Source organism: Alligator sinensis, unplaced genomic scaffold, assembly GCF_000455745.1.
Source record: "Alligator sinensis unplaced genomic scaffold, ASM45574v1 scaffold1273_1, whole genome shotgun sequence".
In the NCBI taxonomy this organism is placed as follows: domain Eukaryota; kingdom Metazoa; phylum Chordata; order Crocodylia; family Alligatoridae; genus Alligator; species Alligator sinensis.
Genome location: NW_005842653.1, coordinates 753,286 through 771,359, shown reverse-complemented (window position 1 = coordinate 771,359; position 18,074 = coordinate 753,286). Strand labels below are relative to the sequence as shown.

Sequence of the window (18,074 nt, the reverse complement as noted above, 5' to 3'; positions counted from 1 at the left end):
TTTGCGTTTTCAGTTGTTTGTCATCAGCAAAATAATAGGAAAAAAAAAAACCTGTGTGCAATGAAGGCCACAAGAGACAAACTAATTCACTCTGGGGACACTGCAGATAAGGAGCCACACTCACTGCACTCGCCAATCACATTACTGTGGCTCAGTTTGTATGTATGCGTGCATGTGCACACGTATCAAATGTATCCATAGTGGTGATAGCATCAAGCTGTTAATGGTCATGGGGCTGACAGGAGGAAACAAATTAGGGCTGGAAAAAGCTGTTCTGAAAAAAATACTGTAGCAACCAAGCTTCCCAAATGCCCTCAAACCTCAGAATGATTCACACTTCAATAGCCTCAAACTTACCTGGCCCATCTTCCTGAGATACTTTAATATTAAACATTTAAAAATATTTTTCATTTTCAAAACACCACAGTGCATGTGGTTTCACTCAGAAGCAGATGCATCAAAATCCTATGGGAGGAAACTATTCCCACAGAATTTTCTCAAAATAATACAGATATGCCATTTTGGGTCACAATGAACCCTCTTTTTGTAAGAATTTTAACCCATTTCTCAAACAGAGAAAGGCTCAGATAAATTGAATCAACAGCAACATTTGAACATTTGTTCATTTATCTGAATTCCAAAATCAGGCCAAGTTACTACTGTAAAGAGCAGGATTCCATTGAAAACTGGTCTCTTCCTACTTTAACTAGGAAATCAAGCAAGCAAGAAATCTATCCCTGCAAAAATGTGAAACCAGCTGAGATGGCATGTGTTTGTACAGGTTACAGAAGAACTTTGGCCCAGCAGAATTTTAATTTTAATGCAAGAAAAGAGTCTCTTGACAATTCACTTGCAGCTATCAGTCTCATCACAAATGGGATAAGTGTATGTAGGTCATGTTTGCCCCGGGGCAACCTATGTTTTCTGTTCATAGAAATTAAGTGCAACTCCCATGCGTGACTACAGAAATTGACTGGCAATATGTTTTCCCCATTTAAGCCAAACCTGCGGTAACCAATTAAATCACAGACACAGTGTTTGTGACCACTGATGTTCTGAACCACAGAGAAAAAACATCCCCGCATGCACAGAACCAGCTTCTCACACAGTTACTCACTGGATCAACCTTGCTGTTTCTTTGCAGATGGGCTCTATCAACCTGTCATTGTGCCTTCAATGGATGGAAGATTCATGTCTGTTCAAAATGGCCATGCTTTTCCTCCTATGTTTTTTGCTTTACCTCTCAAGAATGCCAAGCAGTGCTGTTGTCCTTTGATTCAGCCCTCAGGGAAAGCATACCATTACCACGTTCAAAATAGGTCCTATGCTCATTCCAAATTTCTGTTGTTTTCTTTCTTTTTTTTAAAAAAAAATTAACTAAAAACCCCCCAAATTTGCCAGAATCTCAGGAATGGACAGCTTGGATCAGAAACAAATCCTACTTACTCTTGAAAGAGTTGGACCCCCATCAAAGTGAACCAATCCCAGCTGATCATCTGAGGATGTCAGTGTTGCTCAAGGCAAGGAGGCGGGAATAAATAATTTTCCACACTGCTTTGTTTTGCAGGCCATGATGGGCTTCTGCACTGGGAATTAAAGAGATGTGATTATAAGTGTTGTTTTTCAGGACAAAAAAGTCTCAACACAAACCTGAATATTTGTAACTGTTGGTGCCTATCAATGCAACACTTACTTAACTACTTACTTCAGGTTCATATGGGACATCCAGTAGTAGATACCTCCTTCCACACTGCTGGTCTGCCCTGATGGGGCATTTTTTGTTGTAATAATATCCTATGCTTCCCAGTGGCTGGGGCCTAGAAAACTGTATACATGCAAAAAGCCCATCACTTTACTGTATGGTGTGGAAGAATACCATCCCAGCTTCTTCCCAGACTCTTCTATTAGGTTTTTCCTTGCCATTGTCTTTTCACCTCTCAGTCAATTTGGTTGCCCTGGGTTACTGTGGAGGTGAGGGACTTCAGATAAGAGGGCGGGAACTCCACCTCTCTATTGTGTTAGCACTGACATCATGGCATGGGGGCAGGGGCTTGAGCCCATGTCACTCTCTTAGGTGACCAGTGATGCTTTTTAAATTGGTTGGTCAGCATCAAACAACACCTGGCCTTGATTGGGTCTCGAAGGTGATGTCACAAGGGCTATATAAAGCTAAAACTCCCCAGGATAAGGGGAGCAGCCATGTTAAGTTACATATAGCAACTGGAACACCTGCAACTCTCTTTCTCTCTCAGGATGCTGAAGTGAGTAGACTACTTGGAACTTATCTAGATATATAGCTTACTGTAATGTAGAAGCATGTCAAACCGCTACTAAGCTCTGGTTTGCTCTGGGTTATTCTTTGATACTTCTCTATCCTGTACCCTTCCCCAAGCCTACCCTCTTTAACCAATAAAGTTCTTCACTATAACTAGCATGGTGGACTCACTGGGACAGGGATTGGGACATGCCTTCAAGCTCCTTATGCTCAGCTGACTAAGGGAGGCTACTCTTTGTAAGGAAGCACCCCAAGTTCTTGCAGTGGGTCAAGCACCCTCAAGGTCTACAAGGCCTGTGTACCCCAGGGGGCACAGGGCCTAGATACAGACCAGACTCCTGGGTGGTGGCAGCGGTTACCCCAGACCTGTAGGTATGCTCCAGGAAGGGGGTCAGCCAGACACGAGGCACCCCAGGAGCGGCACTCGGAGCTTGGTAGGTGAACAGACGCAGTGAGGTGGGTGGTTCAGTGCAGGAGCACCCCCTACTGGTCCGACATATATGGTACTCACCTTTTTTGGCCAGTCACATAGCACTTCCCTATCCAAGCCTTGTTAGCAAAGCAAGTGGACTAGCATGGCAGCTGGTCCATGTATCAGCTGGCAGAGTTTGAGAGTGACTTGGATGAGTAGAACTCTTTTTTCAGGTAGGAGGTATACTACATCTGGTCCCTGCTACCCCAGGAAGAGAAATTCCCAAAGGTGCTATCAGTCCATTACTTTCTGTGTGTTGATCCCCAAGCCTAGGGCAATGTCAACAGACTGGGAGTCATCTTGATCAGAGAAAGTCAGCTCTTGTGTTTCATCTGTATATCTGTCTCTTCTCTGCAATGCCTCCAGCTTCAGGGTTTCTTCCTCTTGCTATTTTTAGTGCAATGCTGCTTGTCTTATGTAACTAGACAGAGTAGGCTGCCTTGTAAACAGACATTGGCTGTAAATATCCAGACATGGGCTCAATGGAGCTGCACTACTATAATGAAGACAATGTTATAAATCACCCAGTATAAGAACAAAGCTGTACTTGTTCACAAACAGAACAGATGTTTGAACAAACAAGGAGCATCATGATAATGTCAGTACATGAAAGGAGGGAATGCTTTCCAGTTGTGAGAACAGAAAACTGTGATTCAGGCTACATAGCCTTTCAATTGCCTTGCTCTGTAACACAGGGCAAGTTAGCTGATCTTCTCTGCCTTTATTACTTCTCTTTAAAAAGATTTGAGGCCAACCTACTTTTCTAGAGGCCTGCAAGGTTCATGAAGTGCTTTGAGATCCTCGAAGAACAGGTTCTGATAAAAGCACTAATTACTGTTGGCATTATTCATATGTAACACTCTGTGGAGCAACAATTATAGTGAGTGAAAGTAGAACACAATAGCTCAAAAGGACCAGGCTTTGTAGACGAAGAGGTTGTATGTCAGCCTACAGAACCCCAGCCAGTGAAAGGTGTAATTGCTCCTATAAAAAAGGAATTATTTCCAGTCTAGTGGCAGAGTCTGGTTTTTGGGCCTCGGCACTTTGTGTTCTAACTGGACACGCATAAAGTTTGTTTTGGTCGTGAGACAGCAAGGACAGCCAGGTGATGAAGGGACGGATTTGCATTGTGCCTCTTTGAGAAGATGCTGTGTATTATTTTTGGAGGCTATTTTGTGCTGGAGGCATTTAGAGCTCCCCAACGCCAGTACTTTTCCAGCAATAGCTCTAATCTGTCCTGAGTGCTGGTTGAAGATTCTCATCAATGGCTCTGTCTACATGCTTGGAAATCCTGTCGGTCACTAACTCATGGCCTCATTCCTCATGTCAGGAGAGTTTTGGCACCGCTCGCAAAGCGTAACTGATACAATTTCCTAGTCAAGAGTCAGGGCAGGGGGTGGATCTTCACTGCAGGCCCAGCGGATGCCTGTTATTCTAAGAGCATTTCAAATTCCTCATTGGTTCCTGTAATACTGTTACAGTCAGTTACATAATCCTGCAGGGCCCCCTTTGGACCTGTTTTTCATTTTAATCGGTAGTCAGTTTTGTTCTCTCTCTCTCTCTCTCCCTGCCCCGCACTAGTATCCTGTTATAACCATGTCTATAACTAATTATAGAAAAAGTAATAGAAATTAGGAAATAGGTGCCCTGATGATGGCCTTCAGCAAATAAAGCTTCTCATCTGGAAATTCCTCTAGCACAACAGAATTTCCCCGTAGGGCACTGGGCCAGCATCATGTCCCTCTGCCATCTCCACTTGAGTCAAAGACTGTACTAGGGATGTAAAAGACACTATGGGCACTGAGAGAAGTGACATTTGTTGTGCAATTGGCTCCCCGAAAGCGCTCTATAGCCATGCCCTGACAGAAGTGCATGGTTGCAGAGTGCTTTAAAAGTGCCTGATTGCGTGACAAATTAATCCTGATGTAATGAGGGTCCAGATGAAGGTGTTTCAGAGTAGAGTGCCTTCGTTAACTTGTGTTAGTCCCTGCGTTCAATTGTGGCTGGGCTGATGCAGCTCTGACCTGCCCCTGGTGCTGTCTGCAGGATGGGACAGGGGAGAAGGGCTTGGGTTTGCCCAGCCTGAGCTGGAGGGTAGGCAGGTGGATTGGAGCCCCCATCACTTTGCAGCCTCCCCCCAGCCTCCTCTCCCTCCTGCTCAGGCTGGGCAAGCGCCAGCCTGGAGCTCCCTCCCCTCCCTTCTCCCCCCTCCCATCCTGCAGACAACACGGCTAGGGGAGAAAGCCTGCAGGCAGTCTCTCTCCAGTGGTTCAGCTCCAAAGTATAGCTCGATCCCCTACCTCGCAACCCAATAGCAAATGTCCGTTGGGTTGGTGGGGAGCTCACTCTAACTGATGGCACTTCTTGTGAAGTGCCATGAGTTAGAGCGGGGAGCTGTACGTCTGTCAGCGCCCTATAGCTCTGCTTTCTGGCTCTCCTAGACTACTATGTGGGGTCCTTCGAGGACTGTTCCTGTCCAGCCATAAATTAGAACTGCCCTAGAGATGCCATAATTTATGCTGGGCATTGAATCAGCCTCCACAATCCCAGAGATACAAAGACAGAATAAAGATAACTTCCTCCTCTTCTCCTTCCAGCTTCCTTTCCTCCAAGGCATGGTTCAGAATCAGGGATGAAGTGTTTACAAACAAATTCTTTATTAAATTCCTTCCTTTCAAGTCACCATACAAATGGAACATGTCACCTTTCTGCTATAAACCAGGAGGAATCCCCCTGTCCATCTTTGCATTCCTAAACCACTTGTCACTAGGGTGGCTCAGCACTGAGGAGCCTGCCAAAATTAGGGCATGGGGAATGCTGGAGAGTGGAAGGATTGAGCTGGCAGCAAATGTGTGAACGATGGATTCCAGGTTCCACCATCACATCAGAATGACCATCAGAGAGCAGGCTGTAAACCACGTGCTACAAAATACATTATCCGAAATCAGTCATACCTCTTGGGAGGAAAAAGGATGCACAAAGACACCAACCAGAGAAAGCTCAAAGAACACCCCAAGGGAAAAGGAATACAGGGAAGATAAGGATTATATGTATATGGGGAATAAAACAGATACTAATTTAGTGCTCAGCAAAACCAAACCCAGGATTTAACAGTAGGGCCAGGTCCAAAGAAATGACACCAATTTTTATACCAGTTAGGGATCTGGCCTACTGTTTAGGAGTGAGCTCTCAGATGATCCCTCCTCTATTGTTGAAGCCAAAGTGGTAATCATGAACAGTTCAAGCCCTGCCAGTTACCAAAAGCAGTTTATTTGCATTTATATTCAGCCTCTAAGAAGAAAGCTCTGCGCAGAGATGAGGTTTCTACAGGTTGTTACTGACCCAGGAACAAATATCAGCTCCTGATCAAAGGTAGGGCAAACCCACATCCTGTCCTGACAGAAAAATACCTGTGCTGATTGAAGCAGGGATATGCATTCAGTAAGACACAGGTCAGAGTGGTAGCAAGCACAGCTGATCTGTTAGAATTAACCTATCAGCAGGTCAGTAGAGCTACACAGGTTATTTCCATACCATCTCTGGGGATTTCTCTCCCCAGTTTTAAAAGTTGTAGCAGGAATCTTTGATGTTGGCAATTGGTGTAGAGATTATTAGGCCAAATTATGCTCATGCATCTGTGCCAAGGTTAATGAGAAAGCCCATCCAGTCTCACAAATTGCAGCATTTGAGTTCACGTGTCTTGGAGAAATTATGTTGTGACAGCCAGGGAAGAGCCAAGCAACTGGCATGTACCTACATTATTATACTGAGCCTGAGCCAGGTGGAAAAGGGCTCACATTGGGTTTCCTCAGAAATGAGACAAGAGACTTAATTCATTAATATTTTTAAACCATATGGAGCTCCTTAGTGGAAAGCTGTAAAGGAGGATAAAGAATCATTACTATTTATTATGTTCATTACCCTGAAGAGACAGCCTCTACTCCTCTGCGATGGATACAGCCTCTTACACAAAATCCCACTTCATGCTATCTTTGATGGGCAGTGCAGTGCATGGTATCATGTAACCAATGATGAGGTGCAGGGGAAATACCATAATCAAGCATGTGGTTCTCCCAGGGTGAGGCTAGATCCTTGCACTCTGGGCAGGCTGACCCCTGTCTAGGCCAGATTAACCCTTTAGTGGGCCCTAGGCAAACTCATGCCCCCCTACTTAATACTGTATCTTTATATTACTTTTTTCACTAAATAATTATAATATGTAAAATAAGCACAACTGGGACCCTTCTTTACTTAAGGCCCTTGTTACGTGCCTAATTTGCCTACGTGTTAATCTGGCCCTGACCCCTGTGAGTTTCCTCAAATGCGGGAAACTCAACTGCACAGTTCTGTGGCAACTGGGGACTGAATTCATTACTCCTTGGCCTTTTCACTTGGAGCAAGCAGGACTAGGGGACATCTGAACCCCAAGGCCTCTGGGCTTGGGGCTTGCACATAGGATGCCTGCTATGGATTTGGGGAGTATCTGAAGCCCAAGACTGATGGGTCTGGGAGGGAGGATTCTTGCCCAGTGGTAGAGCCACACACACAGACTTGAACGATTGAGCTCAGCTCAGCTGAAATTTAGAACTTCACTACTGGGCTTTGCCTAGTACAATTTGGACCTGATTTGGCCCTTGAAACAAAATAAAAATAAAACTACACAATGATGAAGTGTGGCATTGGGACTGCTATATCACACGCCATAATGCTGCACTGGTGTGGGTTGTTGACGCACAGCAATGCATCATCACTGCAGAATAACAGCATCAACTTATGCCACTGGCAAGCAGACAGTGTCTCTAGCATAGCGTGTGTGTGCATCCACCCACTAAGCCTGCTGTACTTGGCACCTTGAGGCTGCTTCACTCCTACGGACTGGCTAAGCTGCTCATTTTCTTCCCTGGTTTACCTTCAGCTGCTTTTGTCAGGGGACAAAAGGCAACTCTCTCAGAAGCTGCTCTTTAGGCCACTCACTACTTAGTGAGTGGCCTAAAGAGCAGCACCAACAGAAGAGTGGCACCAACATAAGAGGAATCCATGGAATACATATGAGAAGAGGGAACAGGATAATCTGGCTTCATAGATCAGTACAGAAGACTACCTAAGAAGTCTTTTGCACCAGTTAGGGTTTCTCAGGGGCAGACTCACAGCCAAAGGGTACTCTGCAAAAGATAAGAAATGACTTCTTGCTCTTTGTTGCTTCTTTAAGATTAACAGAGAACCCCTGGGAAAAACTATTGGGGTTTTCCTTCTTTCACTTTTTACATAAAAATGCACCTCTTTTCCACCTCTGGGACTCGAGGGTGATCAGAGAACTAATTAAATTAATTCTTTGCAGTTCCTAGCCAAAACCAAGCAAGAAGAGAATACCCCAAAACCCATTAAACTTCTTCAATCAATCAAAAAGTAGCATAAAACCTGACATAAGATCTTTTAGATCCCTCCCAAATCCTTTCCAAGTCACCATTTTTGTGCAATTAAGACTCTGTGGGCATTGCAGCTGCTACATGTATGTTATCATACTGTGCCTGAACAATGGAGAAATATTCACATTGGGGTTCTCATCCCTGTAAGAACAACAAGTTTACATGTTTGTAAAACATGTGGAACTACTCAGTGGAAAGTTATAAGGGAGGATTAAAGGTATATGTAGAAACTAACCTCACTTAGTACCAGCTGGACATGATGCACGCTCACTTTATAAAAAAAGCAGTTTTGGAAACTGGCTGGCTTAGGACTGGTAAAGGACTTCAGGGCATCTTTGCTTGAGATACCAGTTCCAGGCTAGTGACCAAAAGTTGTAATCCTCTGGATGCCTTGTATAAAGGGTTTGGTGAGTATGGTCTGGCTCCCAGCAGTCAAGTATCCACAGGTGGCTTTAACTAACATGGGGCCTTTGTACACACCACAAAATTGGCCTTTAAAGAGAGTTAAATGCCCTTTTATACTGCTTTAATGGTGTTGCTGTTTGCATATTCGGCGGTGTATTGTGCATTAAATGACTTAGGGATGTACCAAAATAAAACATGTCCAAGGTGTTTTAGTCCGCTACCTTAGGACGTGTGTAGATGAAACAGGGGCACTAAATTGAAGCGGTGGGTTTTTAAACCCACCGCTTCAATTTAGGGCATAGTAAACCCCCATGTCATACATGCACCCCACACTTACCTGCCTCTCTGGCGGCGCGGAAGGGAGGAAGAGCTGCCAGCAGGTGGAACAGTCCCTAGGCTGTGGGAGGGGTGGGCTGGTGCTTCCCTCTGCGGCAGCGGCAGCCCCCCCCAGGTGGCACCCGCCTACAGGCACCTGGCTTGGGTGGTTCCGGGGAGCACCGCAGATAAGGAGGGAAGCACCAGGCCCTCACACAGCTCCGACAGGCAGGCAGGTTCCAGGGGGGAAAAAAATAATCAGGCTCACTGCTTTTCTTGGGTGGAGCCTGCCTTCCCAGCCTGCTGCCAGGCTGCCCATAGGGCTTCTTGCAGAGCCACAGAGCTGCGTGGAGCTTGGTGCTTTGCTCCACAGCTGAAGGGGAAGCAAACTAAAACTCCACAGAGAAGTTTTACTTTGCTGTGCCCCAAGTCATTTAAGGTGCATTACACCGCCGAATTTCCTACAGCAGTTCGAATTAATGTTCAATACGCCACTGAGATGTGCAAACGCCAACACCGTTAAAGTGGTGCTAAAGTATTTAGCCCACTCTAAAGTGTTGTGCACACGTGCCCCTCATTTTGTCTATGCACCACCACTGGAGGGAGTTTATTCCACAGTCTGGACACCCTGACTGTGAAGGAGTTTTTCCTGGAATTGAGTCTGAAACTGCCTTCTAGGAGTTTGTATTCATTGCTCCAGGTCTTCCCCAGGCGTGCCCTGGTGAACAGTTGTTCACTGAATTCTTGATGTACTCCTCTGATATAGTAGTAAGCTTCTACCAAGTCCCCTCTTAGCCTTCTCTCTTTCCAAGTTCCTCTGCCTCTCCTTGTATGGCTTGTCTTGCAAGTCCCTGATCATTTGGGTGGCTCCTCTCTGGATCCTCTCAAGTTTTTCCACATCCTTGTTGAAGTGCGGCGCCCAGAACTGGACACAGTACTCCAGCTGCGGTCTCACCAGTGCGGAGTACAGTGGAAGTATCACTTCCTTAGTTTTGCATGAGATGCAACGGTTAATGCGTGCCAGCGTGTTGTTTGCCCTGCTGGCCACTGCATCGCACTGCCAGCTCATGTTCATGTGTTGGTCGATCACTACCCCTAGGTCCCTTTTGGCCGTGGTGCAAGTCAAATTGTCACCACTGAGCCTGTAGATATGTTGGGGATTGTTTGCCCCCAGATGGAGCATGTTATACTTCTGAGTGTTAAACTTCATCTGGTTTTGATCTGCCCAGCTCTCCAGCCTGTGTTGAAAGACTTCAGTTCTAGGCCTCATCATGATTGCAGTGTAAGAAACTCATGGCTATATATCTACATACAATGATAACTTTTCTGAAAGAAAGAAAGAAGGAAAGAAGGAAGAAAAGACATGCAGCAGCATAAACCTTCCCTGACTATCTTAGTAAAGGGGCCAACAGTTAACTCACAGAATGTGAACTTAACTCACATTTACAGAAAAGGTCAACCTTGAAATTCTTGTAGACCCCTTGCCACTGGATTGAGATCCAGAATCTCATCCTTCATTTCAAAACTATTATGTTTCCAGTCATAATGGCAAAGCCACTCCAGAAGACTTGGTATTATGCCTGCAAAGAGACTGCAACAATATTTCTGACATTCATCTCAGTGGCATGTTCAGATTTAAACCTAACAGGTAACACAGTCAACATTGCTGGCTATTTCACTATTGAAACGCTTTAGTTAAAACATGCTGCTTATTTCACATAATTCCCCAGCTGCCTTCCCAGGAGCCCAAAGACTCAACTGCCCCTTTCTGGCTGCCGAATAAATACCTCCAGCTGCTACCTGAAAACAATCCAATACAGTCAGGTGTTAATGCAAAAATATGCACATCACAGACATATGGACAGCATAAAATATATTTAACATAATGCATAACTATGCTGAATCATCATTCATGTTTACATATAATTAAATGATAATCTTCCAATTCAGAATGTAAAGAAAGTTTTTGCAGTATTTCCAATCTACTGCACAAAGGCATTGTAGTATCCAAGGGCTTTCCTGCGGAATTTGGATCTAGCATGCTACATACAGTCTTATTCAAAGAGTTGCAGCTGATTGATTTAGGTTCATCCTCCCTTGTTTGGACTGTCTTACAGTGGGACTGAACAGAGGATTCAGTCCATGGGGGTTATACATAACAATGCAAGATGACTGCTGGGATACTGTGCCCAGTTCGGGTGTCCACACTTTAACACAGATACTGACAATTTGCCAATGTGTCTATATCTGTCTGAGCTTTTAAGCTCTCCTGCATCTGAACAGCTTCCCACCAGTCTCTGGCTCTGGTCTCCTGAGCACAGACCCTCTGGGTGTTATTTTTAGGGAATGTTACCCTATGACCCAATTGCTTAAGGCTGCCCAAAATGAATGTGCCTCTGCCACAAGACACCTTTGTTGCTGCCCCATTACCATCCCAGAGATCCACCATTGTGAGTATCCTGTTTATAGTTTAATCCAGGACAGCTGAAGCAAGACACAGCCTTTGCAGAGGAATTTCTTAACACTACTCACAAACCAAAGATACAATGCTATAGGCAAAACAAGCAAGCTATGTGCAGTCCCCTCTCTCAGCATCTTCACAGTTCAAGTATTCTTTGAGATTTGGTCTGTGTCGTCAAAGTTATAAGAATGAACAGTGGTCTGGAAAAGAAGCCTTATTCAGGGACTTAAATTTGATCTATTTACAACACTGCACAAAAATGTAAACAGTGAGTTGATCACAAGGTACATGCAGCTAAGCAGAAAGAAAAGGTCTGATAACCTCAAGACCTCTTTAGTCTAGTCAACAAAGGCATAACAAAATCCAGTAGCCAGAAGTTAGAAATTGTCACGTTAATAGTTGAGGTTAATACCTGAAACAATTTACCAAAAGGTGCAAAAACACTAAGTGAAGTTCTACAGTGTATGTTTTGCTACAGCTCAGACTGGGTGGTTATAACCCAGTTATCCCCCTCTCGCCTTAAATATCTATTAATCCAAATCAGCCCCTTTCACCAACAGAAGAAATTTGTGCAATAAATGTCTTCATTTTGATCCAAACTATTCCCCATAGCCCCCAACCCCATCACCCACATTCCAGGTCAAGCCTATTAAACTTTGAGAATTAGAAAAAACAGATGAAAAATGGGAGAGTAACTACAGTTTAAGAAGCCAGCCCAATGCAGCTTCTAACCCTGAGTCTCTAGGCCACAGTCCAGAATTTTGCACTGTGCTGGACAACACCCAGTGTGTGTGCCTTGAAAGCCATAGTGAGAAGAGCCATGAGGAATCTTATCTTTCTTAGGGCTTTTTACTGTGCCTTTTCTGTTTGAGCAATGAGGGCAGGACAAGAGCAGAAGGAAAAGAAAGGGAAGAAAGAGAAGAACAGGATGGTGGGGAAGGAGGAAAGTAGCAGGCATGAGAAGAGGGAGCAGGGCCCTCCTCTGTAATGGTCTGTGAGACTCCAGCAATGGTTCCAACTGGGGTCACACTGCAGCAAGACAGTGGTACAATCTTCAGGAAGGAGAACACATGCTCAGCCATCTGGTACTTCATGTCGTTACAGTTTCAGGTCAGGTCAGTCTGGGATTCAAAAGGTGAATGACTACGTTTCACTGCAAGTGTAAAATAGCAGGAGTGGGCAAGAGAATGTAGTCACAGTTGGTCACTCCAAGGCATGGCAAGCCTGTGCTTCACTGTGTTAGGTCTGGCCATCTGGTATCAAGTACCATGTCACCATTGATGACAAAGGCTTATGAGTTTAAACCTTTGATAGTCAAGGGCCTGCTCTCAGGTCTGCTGGTCACCTTCCTCCTCACCTATAGTCCCATGCTGCTATTTTTGTCCAGAGCTCAGCTCTGTTGCTACACCATTGTCTTCTTATCATAGGCAAGTGATGTTTGTCATTTCACTGTGTTTGACAGGACTCTTATGTCACAAAACCATGTTTCAGTACTGACTAATATGCCAATGCCCTTGGCCAGTGCCAGGCATTCTACTTCACCTATTTTTACATCGACGTGGCTCTCAGTGATATACATACAATTATATGTAGGCTACATGTCTATTTTTTCTTGCACTCCTTTATCTGACACTCTGTTACTTTCCCAACATTATCTGCCTCTGATGTAACCTGCCCTTCCTCTGCTGTAGTTTCTGGCCTATCCTGCACTAGATACAGAGAGAGATTTGTTTTACTGGCATGCAAAGCAGATGGCTTTGTCTTCCCTGCTGGCTTTCCTTCAGCTCCTAGTTTAAATAATCCCCTCCAACCCAGATAATGTCTTGGAAAACATGGCTTATAGCTAGAGGCTCCAAAGGCTCAACCTATTTAGAGTATCAACAAGAAGGTTAAAGGGTGACTTGATTAGTCTATAAGGATTCACATGGAGAATAACATTTGGTAACAGGCACTTCAAGCTAAGAGACCCAAGTACAACAGGCTCCAATGACTATAAACTTGGTCCTTGAACTAGTGGGAAGAGCTGTGGCAAATAGTTCAGCATTCAACAACCTGGAGAAGCAGCAGCCACAGCAGGGGCCATGCTCACCCCCTCAAGTACTGCCCCTTTAAACTCGCCTATTGGATCAAGAAGTGATATTCTTTTCTTTCTGCCAGAAGGTGGATCCTATCTCAGGATGTTCATCCTTACATTTTACCATTATCCCCTTCTCTTGCAAGATTGGTTTCCTGAACTGGAAAACCAAGGGAGTTTGTTTTGAGGTAGGTCAGGCTGTCCCAGTAATTCATTTTGCTCCTTCTCTAGCAGTTCAGTAGCTCAGGCCACAACCTGAGCTGGGCTTTGAGGACCACGAGAGAAAAACCATGGGTGCTAATATAAGACTCTTGTTTGCAAGACAAGTTCTTGCATGTTCTGCTTTCTGTGCTGTAAACTGAGACCTCGCTCCTTCTACCCCAAGTCTAATCTACTGCTGGTCTTCGACCTCCACAGCTACACTGGGGTTTTTACTTTGCGACTGGGTACTAGGTTTGGGGTCTGATTCTGGTTTACACTGGCTTCATCAGTGGAGTTAACCTGATTGATAGTAATGTAACTGAAGTGAGAATCAGCATTTTTATCTAGAAGCTAAGGGTTTTTTACTTGTTGGTTTATTTAACAGATCTCCTGGACTCTCAGACTGCGAGGATGAATTCAGAAGCCTGCTGCCCTTTATACTGAACTCCCACTCACTCCCCGAGTCCTCTGTGCTCACTCTGTCTGGGGCCTCTCTCCTCTGTCACGTGGTAAAGCAAAACTAGTCTCCCGAGGAAATTGTGCCTTTTATGTTTGAGCTGAGAAGCACAAACAGATCTAGGGACTTTCCCCTGGGCAGGCTGAGTCAGGGGCCGTGCCCGTACTGAAACTCAGCTGACATTTACTGACATTCACCATAAGAACAGACATTTGAGTCGCATCCACTTCCCACAAGTCAGTGCAAACAGGGAACTGGAGATTCTTCGGCATCCCAAGGCCTCTCTGCAAACACTGCACTCAAGGAGTCCCTGGGTCAGAAGAGGCCTCCAAGTGAACTCCAGACCTGCCTCTAACCAGCTGGAAGATTGAGGATTTAGCAGAGCATCTAGGGCCACATTTCCTACAGCCTCTCAGCACAGACTAGGACTTACAAAGGCACAGCAGCAGATTTCACATTTAACTCCTATTGAATTCAATGGGGCTGAGTGCATGTTTTTCATAAGGGCAGCGCTTTCTGGCTGGAGACGCTATTGAGCACGCCGGTTCCACCCATCCTGCAGGCACACCCAACACCCAGAAACATGCTGGCAAGGTCACAGTGGAGATGGAGGCTTTCAGAGTGACTGCAGAGTAACACCCCAAGAACCTCACTGACAGATCCACGGGGCATGGGTAGGTACGGAGTGCCCACGACATGATGGAACTGCAGAGTAGGTACCCAAGAGCCTAGCCAAGATGTTTTTGTAGCTCTCTAGGGGCCTCTCTGCAGCTTTAGGTGCCCAAATACCTTTGCAAGTCTGTCCCTTGATCAGTATCAGGATTTGTCAAGAGTGTGTGGTGAGCAGACTGCATGGAAGAAGCAGGCTGCTGTCCCCAGTGGGAAATGGCACAACTTACCATGTTAAATGAATCATTAGGAAATGTACAGTGCAGATATAAATACCTTTGGTTGCACTGGGGCCCAAGATACCAGATTTAAGTGTGACCTTGTGGCCTGCAGAGATTAAAAAGGGGAGCCTCATCTGAAGGGATTTTTAGTGGGGGGGGAGGGGGGGGAGATGCTTTTAAATCACCCATTTATTTAAATAGGACAGTGCATGGTGCTTTCTCACAGGCTACAACAAACAGCTTCTTTGACAATACAGCCATATCATGTGAGGGTTTGTGCCTGCACCGTACCATACAGCCTCATTCTGTTTCAAGGCACTCTAGACATCTATCCCCTAGTGGGAAGACTGCTCTTAGCATATACAGAAGCACCAGAAAATGGAGTAAGTGGTCTCTGGCTTGCCCTATCGCATAGAGAGCTAGAAGGCAGGAAGGCCAGACAGGTTACCAGGAGTCCTATCCATGCTTCAAAATGACACGGTGCAGCTCTGATCATAAGCAGAGAGCCATATACCGACTTAGGCCTTAGCTAGAGAAGGAGCCTGGTTAGCTCTCAGGATTAATAACACAGTAGGAATCATGTTGGGATTGAACATACAACAATTTGAGCCAGCCACGTTATTAAATGATGATGATCCACCCAGATTAGAAGATGTGTGGAGGGTGTGTCAAGGACTAGACTGGAGGGAAGGAAAGACAGCCTAGAATGAAGGTAGAGGGATAGTACCCAATACAAGATGTCCTAAAGGACCTGACAGACCCTTACTTTGTGGCATAAAGAAGGAGCCAGGGAGTCAATCAGTTTGGAATAGGACCTTGGGCACTTGGAGGGGCAGGTCTCAATACTTTAACAACCAGCCCAGCTCAAGGTAGACAAGATGTCCCATCCCTTCCTTTCCCCAGTGGTTATAACCTGTTGAGCTTTAGCTCTGCAGCCCAGGAAGGGCATCCGTGGGGTGTGAGATAGCCAGGCATTTCCTTCTCTGATTAATATGTTCTAAACCTCTCCTGTTGCAGGAACCTAAATCCCATTGTGGACAAACCCAAATGATCATCTCCCTGCTCTTTATGCTGAGAGTCCAACCTACCCTATTCTTTGGTCAGCAGAGCAGAGCTCAGATTTCTCACAGGCAGAATAGGGGGGATTGCAAAAGGAAAGAGAGAGAAGAAAAGAGAAGAGAGACATGTGAAGTCAAATTTAATCCTGGAAGAAGTTGACTGAAATCAGTGGTATAGGTTGTACTAAGGACGGTTTAAGGACACAGGCAAACAAGGTTCTTTGGATAAATCTTGTATCTTTTACTAGACCAACTAAATAGTTAGACAATTTTTTCTTAGCAAGCTTTTGGGCTTAAAACCCCTTCATCAGGCTGAAGAAGCATCTGCAGTTGGTGTGCGCTCTTCCTGGATGGAATGAATAGTAAAGAAGCTATTTTACTATTCATTCCATCCAGGAAGAGCACACACACCAACTGCAGATGCTTCCTCAGCCTGACAAAGGGTTTTTAACCCCGAAAGCCTGCCAAGAAAATGTTTTCCAACTATTTAGTTAGTTTAATAAAAGATATCAGATTTACCCAAAGAACCTTGACTGAAATCAGTGGAATTTTACCAGGAATAAGTTTGCAAGGGATGATCTGCTCTGAGATGCACTCAGCAGATCCTGCTCTCCCAGCTCTCTCTCTTTAGTCCTCTTCCGTTGCACAGAATGCCTCTCCTTCATTAGAAGCAAAGCAGCAGGAAGGGGGATGTTCCCTGGATGCTTGTTGTTTTCTACGTGCTCTGTTACCCAAGGGCTGACAATTACCCCAGCTCAGACTGGAGTTTAGTAGATCTATACTAATCATTTAAATTGCACCCTGACAGGGACGGCACTGGCCAAAGAGAACATTTAGGGGGGAGATGGCACCTATGGGAGAAGCAGGAGCTTGCCAAAGAACAAAGGGAGCCAGAGCATCAGCACATTTGGAAATGGAAGGTTAGGGCATGGCCCGCAGAGAGGGGGAAAATTCCACTCTCAGGTTGTTTTGATAGTTGCTTTCTCCTTACTGATTCAAACAGGAGGTGGAAAGCTACAACCCAGGCACCTTGTAATTAAGATAGATATTTATGCAGTCTGCATGGTGCTATTAAAATCGTCCCTCTGGCTTTCGGAGAAAATACCTAGGATACTTTTCTCCTGGTAATTCATCCACACAATAGCAAATACTCCCCTCCAAACAACAAGTTAAGAGAACAGAAGAAAGGGGGTGGTAGACAGGAGACAAGATGCCCCCCACAGCAAAACTACTCTGGGAGGACTTCTAGTACGCTAATGCAGTAGAAAGAAAACACTTTATCACTTGTGTACTTGAGATTAATGGAGAAAGTCTAACCATCTGCTCATGATTTTTAATTCTAGACCCCTGCCATAGAGGTCTGGATAAGCAGCAATCCTATTTATGCTTTTTAGGTTTTAACCCCTCTGTTCACAGTGCTTAGCTAAGGGCACGTGCCTTATTTTCCTGCTCTTGGATGGTGTTAGCTAACATTTATCAACATAGTATATCCTCAACACTAATTAGGCATCCATCCTAATCACTACTCAAGAATGGTCCAGGACTAGAATAGCAAGGGGGTACGGTATAAGTAAAATTTGAAGTTATTAGCCCAAAGGCGGATAAAAGGCCCATGGCTAGAACAGTGGTAAGAGCTTCAGTTCCAGTTTGAGGAACATCAGCATTCGATGAGTACGTGAGGCCGAGGGCTGCAACAGAAAGAGGTGCTTAGAATCATGCCTAGTCAGGGGCATTGGCATGGCTGTGTCATTAAACTCAACCAAAATTAAATTTTAAAAGGCTTGAGATAAACCAACCCACCCACTTCAATTCAAACGGCGATAATAATACATTAAGAAATCAACCATGAGGCCAGTTATTCACGTCATGCCTAAGAAAGCAGCAGTAATAGTCAGGCATGTATAATCAGGAGAAGAGACTATATATAGTTCCAAAAAATAAACTACATCTGGGAGAAGATGACAGGGAGGAGGATGATTCAAAGGGTAAATAGTTCTCTCTGGAACACTTGGGCCTATCTCAAGACTCCCGCTGTCAATG

General features: G+C 44.9%; 1 long non-coding RNA gene across 1 annotated transcript in view; it reads left to right on the top strand.

Annotated features, from left to right (window-relative positions):
- LOC112551906 overlaps window positions 1-18,074 on the top strand; it is a 38,773-nt gene that overhangs the window by 6,236 nt on the left and 14,463 nt on the right. The window contains exon 2 of the long non-coding RNA XR_003096245.1: window positions 14,015-14,760. This is a non-coding gene — a long non-coding RNA (uncharacterized LOC112551906). The remainder of the gene's footprint in view (window positions 1-14,014; window positions 14,761-18,074) is intronic.